This window comes from Antechinus flavipes, chromosome 2 (assembly GCF_016432865.1).
Source record: "Antechinus flavipes isolate AdamAnt ecotype Samford, QLD, Australia chromosome 2, AdamAnt_v2, whole genome shotgun sequence".
In the NCBI taxonomy this organism is placed as follows: domain Eukaryota; kingdom Metazoa; phylum Chordata; class Mammalia; order Dasyuromorphia; family Dasyuridae; genus Antechinus; species Antechinus flavipes.
The window spans coordinates 415,194,630-415,214,212 of NC_067399.1; positions in this window are offsets into that span (position 1 = coordinate 415,194,630).

A 19,583-nucleotide genomic window follows, 5' to 3' on the forward strand; every position below is an offset into this window, starting at 1 on the left:
CTACTGGAATTCAGAATTTTTTTTTGACACTGACTTGCTCAGTGTTATGCAACCTATATATGTCAGATCCTGTTTTTCTGGTTCCAAGGCTGGTATAATGGAGAAAAAACATATAAATTAGGTTGTAGTAGCTTAAACATGCATTAAAGCATTTGACACACACACACACACACACACACACACACACACAAATACACACACACACACACACACACACAAACACATACACAGAGAATAATTGGGAAAGTTACTGAAAACTGGATGGATCAGGATAGACTCGCATAAATTTAATAAATAAATAATATTATTTACTATTGTTCTGTGGCCAAACTTCTTAAGAAAATGATCTACCATACATACTTCACCTTCTTTTTTGATTCTTTTCTTTACTCTCTATAGTCTGACATCTGACTAATGACCTCAAAATTCCACTGAAATGGCTTTCTCCAAATTCACTAATAATCTCTTAATTTCCAATTTAAATTTTTTTCTCAAACCTCATTTTTTTGACTTTTCTGTAACAATTCAAACTTAAGTTTCTGATGTGAGTGTCATCCCTGACATTTCACTGTTTTTTATCCTTCTACCACATCCAATCTGTTCTAAATCCTGCTGAATTTAAGTACAAAACACACACATAAACGTGTATACACACACACACACACACACACACACACACACACACACACACCGCTCTTTCCTCTTAACACTTCCACTAGTCTGGAATAGATTCTCATCAATCCATACCCAAGGACTATTGCAATTACTTACTGGTTGGATCTACCTGACAAACATCTTTCCCCAATAAAGTCCATATTCCACTATGCTATAGAAGTGATCTTCTGAAAGTACAGATCTGACCATGTCAGTGAACTATCCAATACAATTGAGTCAAATTGGATTGTTTGCTGTACTTTACCTCTGGATTTCATGCATTTTTTCTGACCCTCTTCCAACTTTCCCATCTCAGGAATTCTCTCCCTCCTCATCTATATTGCCTAATTTCCCTGGTTTTCTCCATTACTAGCAAAAATTACACCTTTTACAAGATGCCTTTCCTGATCCCCTTTAATTCTAGTGCCTTTCTTTTATGGAATTTCCAAAGGATCCTCTATCTAGCTTTTTAATATGTAATGGTTTGCATATTTTCTTCACCATAAGAGGGAGTGCTTTTCATGGGCAGGAACTGTCTTTTGCCTTTCTTTGAATCTATAATGCTTAGCATAGTGCCTTGCACATAATAAGTCCTTAATGTTTATTGAGTGTCTATATTACCTACCGACCCAATGATTCATTATTATAATAATAATTGCATCCTACCTTCTAAATTAGAAGATAAAATCAGCTTTGTTCTTGAAAAACCTTAGACTTTCAATACAATATGTTGCAACAATACATATTTTACACTAGTTTGTTGAGGTAACAAGAGTTTTCAACTGTATTATTTTCCTCTCAAATCATACATTTTTTGGTCATGATTTTGTTGCTTTTTAAAAGTAAACCTGATCGACGTGTATGAATTTAAAACTAAAAAGGAATAACTATTTAGCAGTTCTTTCTATAAAAGATAGACTTGAAAAGGGAAAAGACTATTGAAAAAAATCTAGGTAAGAGGATTCAGTGATAATTCAGTGATACTGCAAATAGAAAGAAAAAAACACGTATGTGAGAGAAGTTTTAGAGGTAGAATCAGAGAATCTTGGCAGCTAATTGAAAATGGGGAGATGGGAAGTGACAAGGATAACTTTGCAGTTGTAAACCTGCATAAATAGAGGAAAGGTGATGTTCTCAAAAGACATAGGGATGCTAAGAAAAGTGTTTCCAGTGGTAGCCAAATTCATCAAGCATATATTAAGAATTTATGTGCTGTACACTGAACTAAATGCTGAGGACACAAAAAAGCCAAAAAAGAACATCTTTGTTTTTGAGGACCTTGCAATCTAAGGAAGCAACAATTTGCAAACAATTATATATAAGAAAAACACACACACATTTGTACATATAAATGTATGTATATATGTGTGTAAACACATATATGTGTGTATGTATGTGGTGTGTGTGTGTGTGTGTGTGTGTGTATACACACAGCACATAGACACATAAACATTTATGATGACCTCAAAAGGAATTCACTAAGATTAAGAAGAACCATGGAAGGGTTCTTCTAGAAGACGGAACTTTAGCTGGTAATTGAAGGAATTAGGAAAATCTGGAAGTAGAAATGAGGAGACAGAAAATTCCAAGTATGAAGGATACCTGGTGAAAATGTTCAGATATAGGAGTATCATCTTTGGAGAACAACAAAGAGGTCAGTGTCATTGGATTGCAAATTTCTTGGAAGGGAACAAGATGTTAAAAAGATTTCTAATTTTTAAGAAGTTGTTTCTTATACAAAGCTAAAAACACCCAACAATGTATTAATTTTTGTCATCAGGGATATTTTAAAGTGAATTATTACTTGGGCTAGGAATTCAGACTAGAATTCTGAGATCCCTTCTAAACCCAAGTTCCCTTGGTTCTAAATCACAGACTCTATTTCATGAACAATAGTGTTTTTACTAAATTTGAAATTGTGTTATCAACTGAAATCAATACACTCTTGTGATTAGGCTATGAAATCTTCTAAGAAATAGATAATGATTCCTAATGGCATGCCCACATTTTGAAAAAAAAACAAAACAAAAACATGACATTGTAGGAAAATGTAATATGATAACCAATTCTTTGCTAAATTAATTATAGTTAAATATTTTTATATCCCAGTGTATGTTGTATTAATAATTATTCCACCACAGAGAAACACAAAAGTATAATTAACCTTATTTTTGGCACAGAGGAGTTTCATCTTCTCTGGTTTATGAAGTAGAGCACATTTCTGTTATGTGTTGCATGGGATTCTATCCCCACTGAACATGTCATTGTAATGGGACTTTAGTTTCATGTCATTCATTTTCCTGTTTTCTTTCTCTTTTCTTGTTCAATCTTTTCCTATTGGGCACCTGTAGAGTGAGAATGTTCTTTTTTCCTATCATTAGCTCTTTCTTGTGTCATGTACCCCAACATAATAATGCTTATAATTTCTGAAAATATATACATTTTTAATAATAGCTAGCTGATAAAATTTCTCTATTTTCAACGGAACACTATTTTATCGGTAATTACTGTTTGTCATTAAGGGAGACCATTTGCTGTTACCTTACATTAGATATCCATCCTTAAAACTAATTTTTTTCAATAATATTCTCAATAATTTTCTCAAAGATATATATTTATATATTTACAGATGTTTAGTTCAGCAAATTATGATTTGATCAAGGTTATGAATAAGATACTAACTTTTAAGACTTGAGATAAAGAACTCCTGGGTGAGGGCACTCCTTTTATTAATGCACAATGATAAGTTTTCTAAAACTTTGAGAGTTGTCTAGAGCTCTGAGAGGTAACATGAGCTGACTAGAGTTGTATGTGTCAGAAGAGGAACTTGCATATGAAGCCAGCTTTCTGTCCACGATGCCTCATTGCTATTTCACTGCTGTAAATAATGGAGAACTGTTTTGTTTTGTTTTGTTTTCCTAGCTAACAGAGAGAAAAATGGGGCATGCTAAAAGCATGTTATTAACTTCCAAAAATTCCTTCAAAGAAAACATAATCAGCTGGTCGAGTAGTATTCATTAAGTACCTACTTTGTTCCAGGAAAGTACTGAGCTCTGAGAATACAAAGAAAGTCAAGTATAGCTCTTGCTCTTAAGGAATTCATAGAAAATAACAAGAAGTCTGTCAATAAATATTTATTTGGTCTTCCTATGTTCCAGGAAAGATACTATGTTTGAGAACACATAAAGAGGCAAGACTGTCCATACATTCAAGGACCTTACAATCTAGTGAGGGAGATAAGAAAACAAAAAAATATGTACAAACAAATAACATACAAATTATATGGGAAATGAGTAAGAGATGGAAGACTGTTGGAATCCTTACTAACTGCTAAGTAATTAGAGTTGATCTAATCTTACAAGAAGTTGTTTTGGCCAGAACCTGAAACAAGGTACTAAGTAGAACTAATCAAGACAAGGCTTGTGTTCCCACCTTTACTCATTGGACTCCACAAGTATGCTAGCTTCACAAAGTACACTTTCTAACTTCAAGAGAGTTCACACCTCCCTTAAAGTCATTGGGCCAGAGAGCACTATGGGAGAAAACCCATAATCCCATTCTCTCAGAAGAGGCAGATAAAAAGCCAGCGATGAAGGATCTATGGCAGAACACACTTTTTCCTCTTGGCTGGCTGATCGCGCTAGACTCGAGAGAAACGACTCTGCTGCAAAGAACACTTTTGACGGACTTCAGTGGAGCTGCGCCAGAAGCCCTCTCTCCGTGGCAAGTGTGGCTGGGCTCCCCAGAAGGAAATAAGAGAGATCTTCCATCTCTGTTGGAGGCAGAAGAAATCAGAGGCAGAGGCTGAAGGACAGAACCCTAAGCCTCTAAACCGGCTGTGCCCTGAGAAGAACAAACTCCAACATTTGAACTCTAACATTTGGTGCCCTGAACGTGGGACAAATAGACCACTCAGTGGATTTCAGTGGAAAAGCTCCGATCCTGATTCAAGTGGAAAAGCCTCTGATCCTGATCCAGTGGAAAAAACTTCAACCCAGAAATTAGGGTGAGTGCAACAAAGAAATTTTGTTAGAAGAGTTAAAGTAGAATTTCAGCTAAGATGGGACAGATATTTAGAAAACAGTCTGTTTCTGTTCAAGGAAAATGTTTAGAGAGCATTGTCAAAATTATGGAAAGCCAAGGTTTAATTATAAGTTTACAGCAAATCACTGAACTTTTACAAACTGTAAAGGACATATGTCCTTGTTTCTCTCTTGATAAGGAATTAGATCTAAATGAATGGAAATTGGTTGGAGAGGATCTTTGTCAATTCTATGATAAAAATGGGCCTAACTCAATAATTAATACATATAATGTAATACAATTGGCTATAAGAAGTTATTTAAGTGATAGAATGATGAAAAGGAAAGTACAGGAGGAAGTGCCAACTTTACTAGGTGAAAAGGAGGACAAATCAGATGAGAATGGGGTTAATTACAATTCTGAGTATGATACTTCACAGAAGGAGGAATTAGGTGATTCCACATCTCATAACCCTCCCCCCGCAATTAACCCTTCATGGGTGGAACAAGGGGGAGGGAGAGAGACAGAAACACAGTCAGCTTCTCCTGTAAAGCAGAATTTGACAAGATTAGAAAAAGCATTAATTAAAGCAAAAAATGAAGGAGAAGATATATCTGATTTTATAAATGCATATCCTGTGATTGAAGAGCTCAACTCCTCAGGTCAAAAAGAGAGAAAATACACTCCTTTTAATTTGGGAAAAATTAAAGATTTGAAAAAGGGTTGCACTCTTTATGGGGCTACATCATCTTATTTGAAGATGTTACTGGATAATTTGTCTAATGAAATCCTAACCCCGAATGACTGGAAATCCATAACGAAAACTTGTCTAGAACCGGGACAAAATTTATTGTGGCTTTTGGAGTTTCATGAATTATGTAGGATTCAAGCCCAACACAATAGGCAAACAGGAGCTATTGTACAAGTTGCTTTTGACCAACTAACTGGAGAAGGTCAGTATGCAGAGAGTTCAGAACAGATTTATTATCCCATAACAGTGTATGAGCAAATTTCTAAGGCTGCAATAAAAGCTTGGAATTCTCTCCCTGGACAGAAAGATGGAAATAATGCTTTCACAAAAATAGAGCAAGGTCCCAATGAACCTTTTGCAGATTTTGTGGGACGTTTACAAACAGCTGTAATAAGAACCATTGGAGACAATGCAGCAACAGAAATAATGACTAAACATTTGGCTAAGGAAAATGCCAATGAGGTTTGCAAAAGAATTATATGTGGGCTAGACAAAGATGCTCCTTTAGAAGAAATCATAAGACGCTGTGCCACAGTGGGCACAAATGCTTATTATGCCCAGACTATGATGAACATGGAAAGACAAGGTCCTTCTTGGCAGAGGAATTCTAGAGAAACTCGTCGATGTTTTCAGTGCGGAAAAATTGGACATTTGAGAGCTCATTGTAGATATGGAGATAGAGTGAGAAGACAGGGTGAGAGAAAACCCAAAACCCCATGTCCAAAATGTAACCGAGGCTTTCACTGGGCCTCTAAATGTATATTGACCCAGAGGAATGAGAGGCAGGGCCCAGCTCTAAAGTATCAATCAAAGGACAGGTGGGGCATGATAGCAGCTGAGGTTACACCCAGAGAGACTTTAGAAATTCAGAACTCTGATGTCATCAACCAACAGAAAAGCAATCAGGATTACAGTTGGGAAGAATACAGGCCTTTTAAGACAACAAGACAATATCCAATGCAAACAACTCCAATGTAATTACCAGATGATGAGGAGAAATCCCAAACTTGGTAAATAGAAGGGAATTAGATTAACTGCTTGGGGAAGAGGATCTGCTTATGGAGAAAGAATCAGATGGCTGACTATGAAACTGTTAAAAAGACTTTTAAAAGCTTCAGGAATCATTGGATTTCCTAACACAAGATGAAACTGTTTTACTTCTTGAAAAACCAGCAAGAATCATTGGATTCCCTGAGATGAAAAATTGTTGATGAGACTTTTGCAGTACTTCAGGGCTTACAGGAACTATTGGATTCCTGGCACATGAACTAATGGACAATGGAATCCTATTGGACTGTTTCTAGGACTTATGGACATGTGTAAATTTTCAGATTGATTCTTGTTATTTGTTACATTACTACTAGCCTGTGTTATATTGCTATGTGCTCATGTAAATTATGTATAATGCCTCCCATATTGATGGATTTATGTATACCATGTATATCTGTTACAAAGTTCTGGCCCATATTGATGGATTTATGTGTACCCCCTCAGAAACCCCCTATGTTTTAAAACAAAAGAAAGGGGGAGATGTTGGAATCCTTACTAACTGCTAAGTAATTAGAGTTGATCTAATCTTACAAGAAGTTGTTTTGGCCAGAACCTGAAACAAGGTACTAAGTAGAACTAATCAAGACAAGGCTTGTGTTCCCACCTTTACTCATTGGACTCCACAAGTATGCTAGCTTCACAAAGTACACTTTCTAACTTCAAGAGAGTTCACACCTCCCTTAAAGTCATTGGGCCAGAGAGCACTATGGGAGAAAACCCATAATCCCATTCTCTCAGAAGAGGCAGATAAAAAGCCAGCGATGAAGGATCTATGGCAGAACACACTTTTTCCTCTTGGCTGGCTGATCGCGCTAGACACGAGAGAAACGACTCTGCCGCAAAGAACACTTTTGACGGACTTCAGTGGAGCTGCGCCAGAAGCCCTCTCTCCGTGGCAAGTGTGGCTGAGCTCCCCAGAAGGAGATAAGAGAGATCTTCCATCTCTGTTGGAGGCAGAAGAAATCAGAGGCAGAGGCTGAAGGACAGAACCCTAAGCCTCTAAACCGGCTGTGCCCTGAGAAGAACAAACTCCAACATTTGAACTCTAACAGAAGACACTAGGGTTAAAAAGATTGGGAAAGGTTTCCTATAGAAGACAATATTTTAATTGGGACTTGAAGGAATCCACATAAAGTAAAGTTTGACACTTAGTAAAGAAAAGCATTCCAGTCATGGGACAACTGAGGAAAATGCCCAGAGTCAAAGAATGGAATGTCTTATTTGTGGAAATTCAAGGAAGTCAATGTCACTAAATTGAAGAGTATAAAATAGGGAATAAAGTGGAAAGGTAAGAGGTGATTAGATTATGAAGGGCTTTGAATGCCAAGTAGAGCATTTTATATTTGATCCTGGAAGCCATAAAGAGCTGCTGGAACTTATTGAGTAGAAAGGTGACATGGTTAGATTTATACTTTAAGAAAATAACCTTGCTGGTTGAATGGAATGGGGATTGGAGTAGGGAGTGATTTGCAGAAAGCAGACCCACCAATGGGCTATTAAGATGAAGGTTAGAGTAAGAGTCCAGGCTTAAGGTGATGAGGGTACAAACAATTAAGATTATGGGAGACTAGGGAAACTTTATTGTGCAACTCAGACTTGAAATGAAATCAGGAAAGCCAGAAGTCAGAAGTCAAGAAAGAGTATTATAGGAAGTCATGTAAAAACAGTGAATATAAATGTATGCAGACAGTGGAGTTTATAGGAGAATGGAAAGATGCATTGTAACTGAAGTTCTCTCTTCTCCAAACAGATCTAGAAGATGCATGAGAATGAATACTATTGACAAAATACATTTTAAAAAATCATTGTGAGTTATTTGTTCAGACTAGCTAGGAGAATAGCAAAATAAGGAGTTCTGTAGACACAGAAACACACCTGAGAAGAGCACTCCAGTGCCCAGGGAAAGGCTATGTACCTAGCCAAGAGGAGCTTGACTTATAATAGATACCAATAGACTCATACAAGGGCAATGATGAACTGCCAGCTTTGCCACTTACTATTTAGTCAACAGTCACAAACCTAGGGTGGAGAGAACTGAAATTTTATATCAGCAGTGGAGTTCCCAAATAGCAAAATCCTTAGCTGTGCACTGAGAAAGAAGGATGTCTAGAAGGCAGCAGCAGCAGCTGTAGTAGCAAGGGATAATATGCCTAAGACCTTAGACACAAAGCTGGACCTCAACACCATCAAACCTAGCCTGCAGAAGAGCTAGGTTTGAGGTGTTGAGATCCAGCAGAAGAGGAAATAACCAGAGTAAGAATCACAGACAAAAGGGGAGTCTTGCAGCAGTCTGTTCTTAGTCACACTAAAAAACAAGTCAGGAACTTGCACAGCTCAGAATGAAGGGATAGCAATCAAATTTTGCCTTGTATCAGATTATTCTGGAAGCTTTGAAAATTTTTTCATCTCCAGGCTGTCCCTCAGATCCTCGAACTTAAAATACAGAAAATCCCAAAAAAGCATCAAGAGAACTCGTTTAGACTTTCTCCATAGAGGTACAAAGTGTTACAGAGCTTAGCTCTGATGTCAAATATGAAGTAGAAAGTGGGCTGAAAGAATAAGAAAATGAGAAAGAATCCCATCATAAAGAAGTGTTAGATGGGGAGAAGGAGAAAGGGGAAATTAAATGGAGAAAAAAATTATAGTAGGGATTATAAAAAGCAAAACAAACTCTAGGGATATGGAACAAGTTTTTTTGCTCTTTTAAAGGTGGCAAAAATGGGAATTTGAAAGGGTCCTAATAAATTGGTAACTAGATAAATTTTAGTATATAAATACTTTTATTGTTCATTCTTCATTTTTGAAGAGGGCCAAGGAAATCCTGTGGTGATGTCTTGACACTTCTGTGAATTGGATTTAAATGAGGCATAGTTATACAGAATTATCAGCCTTACTCTCTTCCAGAGTTTTTGAAGTCCAGTGGCAAAACAAAAGTCAAGATGATAGGTGATGTCCTGGGATGAAATTGATAATCTTGGTGACTTTGATGTCTGACCAATTTCAAAACTTCCTTCCTTCTTGGCTATTAGAAAAAAAAAATGTTTTCATCCACCTATTCCACCAGGGGAAGTCTTCACTTGTGTTAGGTAGATATCCTTTAATTTAATAACAGTTTGTAATTGATCCTTTTCAAAAACAATAGACAAACAACATTAGCTAGATCTATTTACTCTGAATAAGATGATTCCAAATCCTTAAAGTCAGACTTTTTGGTATGGTTAAGAATCCTATAAACAGAAATACCAATACTCAAAGCAGTCTTCATGGACCTTCATTAGTACATTAGACTAATTCATTCATTTAATTCTAGTCTCTATTTGGCTATGTTATACTCACCCCCTTTATCCTTAGTGGTGAGTCATTTAAAACTTTGTACCATTCTAATTTTATGATAATTTATTCCCTACATCCCCCCCCCCCAAATTCTATGATCCATCTATCTTGGATTATCTGCTGTTCCTTAAATATGATATTCCAATTCCCTTTTCCATTGGTTTTCTCCCAAATATGGAATATTTTGGCCTGCTCCTTCACCTCTTTGTTTCTCTGTCTTCCTTTAAGACTCAATGCTAATTCCACCTTTTGCAATTATCCTTTCCCTTCTACCCAATTCCCCCTCCTGACTCCTGACTCCTGAACTGGTAATGACTGCCTCTCTGAAGAATTTTTAATCCATTCTATTTTATAAATTCTTAGATATTTGCATGCTGTTTACTCTATTAGAATACAAGTTTCTTGAGGGGAATGACCTTGCCCTTCTTCAGATTTCAGCCTGGAAAATAGTAGGTACTTGATAAATGCTTATTGACTGAATGAGTGACCGTTGACTAACTGCCCAATACTGACTAGACAATATTTCAATTATTGGTATATATTCCTTGCTCCCGTCATATAAGAGGACAAAATTTTCTCATTCTTGAAATATATGTGTAGATATATTCATCAAATGCTTCAGCAAACCAAAGGCTTTGCTATTCAGTTCAGCTGAACTATTAGTTTGAGGTAAACTTTCAACTATATTTTGATACTAAACATTTTTATTACAAGTAAATCAAAATTAAATCTTTGACCAAGACCAGAGTATGAAACAAAACAACGGAACAAAAAATCTCATGGGAAATCCTACTTTTAATTTCCTTGCTGCTTGTTATATATCAGTAGTTATAAATATATATCAATATGTATCATAGATACTGCAAAGAATGTACCTTTTCAAGAAAGTAAATTCAGTTGGCATATCTAAATTGATGTTTGACTGTTAATCTGTTTCATTACTATTCATAAGTTCTGCTTTAGAAATCACAGTTGGGAAAATTTAACATCAAGAAATATGAAAGAAATTTGTTAGCAATTTGGTTTCATTCAGATTCTAAATTTCTATCTTCAAATAATGTTAAGCACTATCATGGCTAGTTCTTCTTCTTTTTTTTTTAATTCACATTTTATAATATAAGAACATGAGAATTTAAGAATTTTTAAAGTGGTTCAGATCAATGGTCTATCTAGCCTGGTATTCTGTCCTAAACAATGATACAAGGCACATTATGTGGAAGAAAGTACTATCTGTTCTTTAACATTAATCATTAAAACTTGGCGATGTACCTAACTCTTTTAAAATATATGAACCACATAGTAGTTCATTAAAATAGAATATGATAAAAAGTACTAACTTGCACTGAATATAACAATCTTTTAAAAACAATTTCTTAGGTACTTTGGTTCCTTTAGATCATAAATTAATGAATCTAAGAAAAGAGCTCAGAGGGATATTATTGATCTATTCATATGGCACCCTAGAAAAGTGGCCATGTAGTTTCTTCAAGCATATCTAGAAGATTTCTGATGACAAAGAACTCACTACCTGATGAAGTTCATCATTATAAATAATGGCTATCATTGTCACAACTTTAGCAGATAATAGAGTGAGTTGAAAACAAAATTCAACTTTTTAAAAACTTTCAATAGAAATTAATATTGCTTAAGGTCAGCAAAAACTCAAGTTTGAATAGGAAAAATGAAATAAAATCAATATTCTTAAACATATTTTAAAAAATTGGTACAATCCTCTTCCTCTCTAAGCCTCATGAAAGTCTTTCAAAAATTCCTTAATTGATGCCTCATTTTGGTATAGAGGTGATTCTAGATTCACAAAGGATAAGCAAATGAAGAGAGTCCTGTCAAATCCTGTCATATTATCAAGGATTAAGTCAAGGTCCTAGCAACAAACTGCACCTACTTTCTGGGGGCCAGTTTAGCTAAGTAGAGAGTTTCATTACTAATAAATAGGTGGTCCACTTGGTGATGAGGTCTTTGGCTGTGATAATCCAAATACTATCTACAATAATATAAGCTGATTATTTAACAGAAATATTGTATGAACTTGGCCAATTGGACATTTCTTTACAGAACTTTTTCAACCTTGGAAATAAAGAATTAATGTCTCTATTTGCATGGAACACATTTACATGTAACATTAAACTCTTTCCTATTTAACCAGCATAAAAATATATATTATATATATTTGCTTTTCTTCCCTTCCTCCCCTCCCCCTTTTAAAACTTTTTTCTTCTGACTTTGAAATTACATAGCTTGGAAAAGAAAGGCATACTTCAGGATCACAGACTGCTTCCCGAGTTGCAATATTAATATGGATTCTATATAGTTAGGAATTTGGTAACTAAAAGAGACGTCATTGATGAAATAGATACTGGATGAGGTGTTAAATTTTACTTTGTTAGATTTCAAAAATATTTGACTGTCCTAATTCAAGAAATAATTTCCTATAGAAATTTTACATTATTTGCCATGAATGTCAACATTTGTTGTGTTATAACAACTAATTTATGTCATCACTTTATGACTGATGGTATTTAAAAAAAATACAATTTCATTTAGTTGGACCATGCTCTTGTGGATACAAAACAACTCAATATAATTAAATGTCATCTTACACTCTATTGTTTATTAATCCCTTGCTAGATATTGGTAAAGTTGAGTTAAGAAACAATATCTGCTATGAAGCAATTTATAAGTATGGATAGGACAACAAAAGATATTATTGGATCAGTAAATTGAAGATTTAAAAAAAAATTTATATGAGTCCAGAGAGGATGGTCATCACCATCTAGGAGATAAAGGCAAATTTTCCAAAGTAGATAGTATTTAAGCTACCTTTTAAATGATAGATAGATACTGAATACACAAAGAGAGGGAAGGATGGAATTAATAAAAGGCTGACACCAAGATTAAGAAGGGCCTAAAACAGCAAACAATATAGTTTGAACTCCTTGCCTCAGAAGAGCTAATGAAGAATTTTGAGCAAAAAATAACATAATCATAGATATACATAAAAAAAAACATTATGGAATCAATATGAAAATTACATTGAAAGGGAACAAAATGTGTTAACCCTTTCTGCTGGAATAGATTCATTCCAACCCTTCTCTTCTGTGCTAAAGTCCTTTCATAAATACCTTTTGTGGTATCTAATTAACTTGGTGGAGACATACTTCTATGTCCTTTAATATTTCAGTGAAACACTAATGACAACTAATGATAACTCCTTGCTCTTGTTATGGGATCATTTACCCATCTTTAATCATACATGAACTTGGCAATATCCTTTATCATGCATACCATGTGCAAATGATCTCTAATAATGTGTTACAGGCTACTTATAGACAAATATCTTCATTAAATTTATAGAAATTCTGACTTTGAAATCATGACATTATATGTAGGTTTTTTTTTTTTTTTTAAAGATACCAATAAGAGAATATTGATGTGAGAGGAAAGGGTCTTTTGTGATGGTGAATAGTACAGGATCACTGAAAATGATATGCAAATTATCAGTTGTAATCAAGATAATTTTGATTCCTTGAGCCAGTTCCTGAGCAAGTCCATTATCCCACTGCCATAAATATAGAAGTTGCATGTTTTGAACAATTAAATAAAATAGACTCTCCTTCAAATGCAGTTCTAAAGAACATAGTTTTGATGCTTTTAAATTGATAAGATAATAAAATTGTGTTTTCTCTGCAAAGTGGATTCAGGTATTAGGAGTCAGTTCCCAAGAACAATGTCATTGCATTTCCCTAATCAAAGCTTACAGATACAAGCAAAATAGTATTAAAGATCTACTACTTAAGAAAATATGTAGATTAATTCATGATATATATATTCCTACATCACATTGTGACACACCATGGAGCTATACTAATGCTTACCGATTTAGATTTATATATTTAATCAGTAACATTTCTTCTTTAATATGGCCTGAACTAAAGGATGATAAAGCTAAATGACAGTGTACATGAAACTTACCCCACAAAGACATAACATAAGCTATTGACTTATTACCTATATAAACAACCAGTTTTCTCACGATAAAAAGCTGACCACTAATATAATATATTCATTGTGCTTTATTCAAAATAAAAATAAATGTATATATTCTTTTCATTTGAACAGTTACTTATTTTTAACATGTCAGAGCAAGGATTGTAAGATGCTAATTTTTAGGATAGTGAGCTAGAGAATGTAACTGTACCTGATATATTCAAATTAAAGTAGAGAATCGTGGAAATTCTCAAATTTTCAATTACAATCATATTTTACTTTTATTTCTTTTAATTTTGCACTTTACTGCATAATGTCTTTTATTATCTCCTGACTACTGTGAAGATATTGTGTAACTGAAATGAAAATCTTGGAAAATACAAAAGATATGACAAAAATTGTTTGGGTTTTTCTAATTACACACACAAATGCATATGCATAAACATACATATGTGTGCATATATATATATATATATACATATATATATATATATATACAGAAACACATATATAAAACATATGTATGTATATAAATGTCAGAATATATGTGTATACATGTATATATGTATATATATATATTTACATTGCTAGATTTACTCCTATATATCTCTGCTTCCCCCACCCAGAGAGTCATCTCTTATAAGAAATTTATCTTTTTTTTTAATAAAGAAAAACAGATAGAAGAAAAATAAATCATTAAGACGAACCAAAAAAGAAAAAAAAATAATTACAAGTGTAATATCCCACACATATGGACTCTTACCTTTGAAAGGTTTCATGATGTAAATACTCAAAATTCTGTGAATTTTCAAGTGGGAAAAAAAAAGAGTAACATAAAATTAATCCAGGTATGCTCTTAGTATAAATCCCTAGACAATGGAGATTTTTTTATATAGCTATGGAGAGAGTAATGAAAGAATTAAAAAAAAATAAAAGAATGACAATGATCCATAATCTTAATTATGCACAGTCATTTACACATCATCTTTTCCAGTCATATAGGTCTAGTCACAAATCAGTCTTCGTTTTTTCTATGATCCTTGTTCTTGTTATTCTATCCTGAATTTTTTTTCTCTAATTTACATAGAACAATAAATAGGGATTATCCAGAGATCATTTCTAGTCTTACCTCCCCCATGAAATTTCCTTGGACTATTTTATATTAATTATATTGTGTAATTAAGTTATTGGTCCAATGACCAGTAAACTTGTTGGATGACATTGTAGACCGAGCACTGGACTTAAGAGTCGGGGATACCTGGATTTGAATGCTGTCTCAGACACTTACCAGCTCTGGGAACCTAGGCAAGATATTTAATTATTGTCTGTCTCAATTTCCTTAATTATAAATGGAAAAAAAAATGAAGACAAAAACATATCCCCTACCTCCCAGAATTATTGTGAGATATGTATAGTGCTCTGAAAATTTTAAAACACTCATAAGCTCACTATTATAAATACTAGAGATATCCTTAAATGTCTGTGTCCTTCAGAGTTTTCTGGGTTTTCTTTCCTTCTTTTTCTATCCTGCTTTACTTAGTGATCTCATCAGCTTCTATGGATTTAATTGCCATCTTTATATTGATGATTTTCATCTTACCCAAATTCTCTTTTGTCTTTTGATCTCGAATTTCCAACTGCCTTTCAGATATCTCCCACTAGATATCCAGTAGATACCTTAAACTCAAAAGTGTACAGAACAGAACTCATTATCTTTCCACCTAATGGTGCCCCCTTTATTACAAAGAACAGTGCCATGCTCCCAATCCCACAGGCTTACAAACTAGAAGTCATCCTCAATTAATCAATAAATCTCTTGTAAAAGTCTGAAAATTTCACCTTTGCAACATCTCTTGAATAATGTCCTTTTCTTTGCTCTAATACTGTCACCTCTCTAGTACAAGTCCACTTCACATTGTATTGGTAATATTGGTATTGGTAATGACTTGCTGTTAGATCTACTTGTCTCAAGTCTTTCCCCACTCCATTCTGCCCTCCATTCACCCAAGGTAATTTCCCTAAAATGTCAGTCTGAGCATGTCACTTCCAACTCTAATAAATTCCAGTGGCTTCTTATGGTCAAATACAAAATACTCTGGCCTTTAAAACCTTTTGTAATCTAGATCCTTCTTACCTTTCTTCTTCTTACAACTTATTCTCTGTCATGTACTTTTCAATCCAGTGACATTGGTCTCCTGGCTGTTTGATTAACTAGCCCTCCATCTCTTAATCATAGGCATTTTCTCTGGCTATCTGGTTGCCTGGAATGATCTACGACCTCATTTTCATTTTTCTCTCTAATATCCTTTTAAGTCCTAAGTAAATTTCTTTATTTTATTGGCAGCTTTCTCCAGCCCCTCTGAATTATAGTGCTTTTCCTCTATTAATTATTTATTATTGAACTTGCTTTGTATATATTTGTTTATATTCTATCTCTCTATTAGATTGTAAACTCCTTGAAGGTAGAGACTTTTTTCTGCTTCTCTTTGTATCTCAAATTTTTATTCCAGTGCCTGGCATATATAGGAGATTATTAATGCTTATTGATTGAAACTTTATGAATATTACCATTCTCTTTATAAATAGAACCAAATGAGTTAAGAAAATTGGAAGTGAATGGAAGAAAATTTCTTTGACTTTCCTTAGAGATTTAAATAAAGACATTAATTTGACTTCATGTAAAAAAATATAGAAAGATATGGGACACTTGGTCATTTGTCATTGGTACGTCTGTGATGAATGTAAACACAAAAATCATCAGAAAGATAATTTCAACTTATTAGTCAATATTTGTGGCAGAGGAAAAGGCAATACATTCTATGAACAACTTAGTAAGAATCTCTAGAATAAATTTGCATATACTTTGATACCCAATTATTTCAATTCAATGGTGAGCAAAGAAGATGGCAAAAATTGGTATTAGAAAATATCTCAGGATCAAAAATTGAAATATATCAAAGCCCAGACAATTTATTTCTTTATAACAGGATTTCTTTATTCAAGATAGGAGTTTGAAGATTCTAAATGCTATGAATCCAGAATAACAATACCCTGCACCCCAAATGAAATTGATCATGACTTAACTGTCAGTAAAGTACTAAGTACCAATGGTGTAGTCATTATCAAAATTATATATTTAGACAATCGGAATGTCAGTGCCAAGACTAAAATTAGCATCAAAAGGGAAGGAAAAATTAAAGGAAAAAAGAAGATATGATTTGAAATTAGAAAGCTTCAATCTATATTTTGATAATCATTCATGCTAAATATAGGGACAGATAAAGCCAGACATATTTGTCATGTACTGTCACATTCCTATAGAATCTGAACTGATGTTAAGAAATTGCCACAGGGATAAGAGTCAAAATAGCCTGTTTCTAATTTTTACAGGAATGCTTACTAATAGAAATGCATTTTTAGGAAAAAAAACCCAAAACACATTTGTATAACCTTACACAGGAGAAAGATGAAATAGAAATGGAATATTGATGAAAGGTGTTTATATATTTAAAAAAAAAGGATAAACAAAAATTCTCTTTCTGGTTTTACAGATGTAGTTAGTTTATTTGTTGTTGTCCTTTGTGATATCTACTAGAAATTAGACATTAGACTCCCTTTATCTGTCTTTAGGTACTGTTATAAAATTCTAAAGCATTAAGTTAAAAACCCTGTTGGTTAAAAACCCTGGTTCCTGCACAAATAGTTCAATTTCATATTAAAAAGTTCTATTCTTTATAGACCTCTAAACAAATCTAAAACAAATTTATCCTGAGAGATTTTCACTAGTTAAGCTGCTCCACAAAGATATTATTGTGGTCACTTCTTTGTTCTCAAATGCATAAACATTTCTTCACCTATTTTCTATGCTTTTAATAAAATTCTGTTAAAAATTATTTTGCTAATATGGTGTGGCTCATACTGTCATTACATTTTGTAGGATCTCTGAACTTAGAGTCTCTGTGGTCATGAGCTGAAAGAAGAAAATTAGTATTATCATCTTTTAATCAATGAGAAATAGGAGAAAGGAAAACAGATGTGAAAAACATTTGATATAAGATTCAAAGAAGCCAGATAATCTCAAGAACATTTAAAGATGAATCTGGGATTAGAATAATAATATTATTAGTAATAAAAAACAAATATCTTTCAAAATAGCTATTAAAAAGTATTTTCTTTCTCAATGATAGTGTAACTACCTCATTAATTCTTTCACAGTACAATCTTAGATGTATTTTGTAAAGAAATAGAAATGATGCTAAATCAATAAATAATATGGGGGAAACAGTTGTATGAAAACAGGGATATATAAATGAAGTATATTTTGGAAATCAACAGAATTATGAGGCAGATGAGGGACTAAATTTATATATATATATATATAACACATATACACACCTTTACACACACATATATTTTGAAGGGGAAAATACCTCACAATTGAAAAAAGTCGTGCTTTATTACTATTTTTTTAAAAAAAGCAATCGACTTTAGAATTGTAAAACTCACTTCTTGAGGCCTGTAAAACTCCCAAGCATGACTGAAACCAGATTAAAATGTAATTGAGAAATATTCAACAAATTTAATAAAAGTACAACATAGCATAAATAATATCAATTTGTGGGTGTCAAGTCAATATGAGAGCAATAATCTGTACTTATTTAAATGTGATACTATTAAATACTAAAACCTATTGATGATCCATATTCCAGTTTTTCTAGGTTCTTCAAGAAAGGAAAAAATAGTCTTTCCTATAGAAATAGGATATGGGTATTAGAAGCCAGATTCTGTTATTACTCCTTACACTTTTTATCTGTATAACCATAAACAAGTCAGATAAACTTGTTGGAGCTTTAGTTTTTTTTTTTTTTCTTCTATAAAAAAAGGGTTACTAATGACTTTACATACATCTCAGGACTTTGTGAACTTCCCACAACATACGGTTTTGCAACAGAAAGAGAGAGAGAGAGAGAGAGAGAGAGAGAGAAAGAGAGAGAGAGGTGAGCCTAAATTAAATACTATACCAATGACTTTGCTTTAAGATGCTTAATAACAAATAACAAAAGTCTTGGAATACAATGTGTAAAACAAAATATCAAATTGAATACAAAGAATAGTATGTGAAATATAGCTATAGCTAAATATATTTAGTTAATTACCATATTCAAATGGACATAAATGCAAACTACTGCTTTTGGAAACCTTTTAAACAAAAGTAACAATTTTAAGGTGACTCTTAAGTGGCTTGCATGCATTTGTACACATGTTCTAATTCCAGAGTAAATAAGAAATATAAGTAAAATCAGATTCCCCATTAAGGTGACACGAAATAGATCACAAATTACTTCTTTTCATGAAATATCTATAATGATTGTAATTCTATTTCTTAAAAAAAATAAAAGAGGGCCCTGAATTTATTTTTTTAATTATTTATTTATGTAAAACTTAAATACAAAATAGAAGGAAAAAGTTGATGGGCACAAAGACACATCAGAGAGGATTCAAAACATAAATACTCTTTTATTTAGAACTGTCCATTTTTGCTTCCTTATAGTTTTCTTTTGTTCTGCTATGTAGATTTTGCTTTTTTTTTTTTTTTTTTCCTTTTTCCTCCCTCTCCTCCACCAAGAATGCTATGGGTATATTTAAATATAAATGTATAAACACATGCATGTATATGAACATTTATATACATAGACATATACACATATACACACGTATATATACATACATATACTTAGATAACTATGATCATACACTTACACAACTA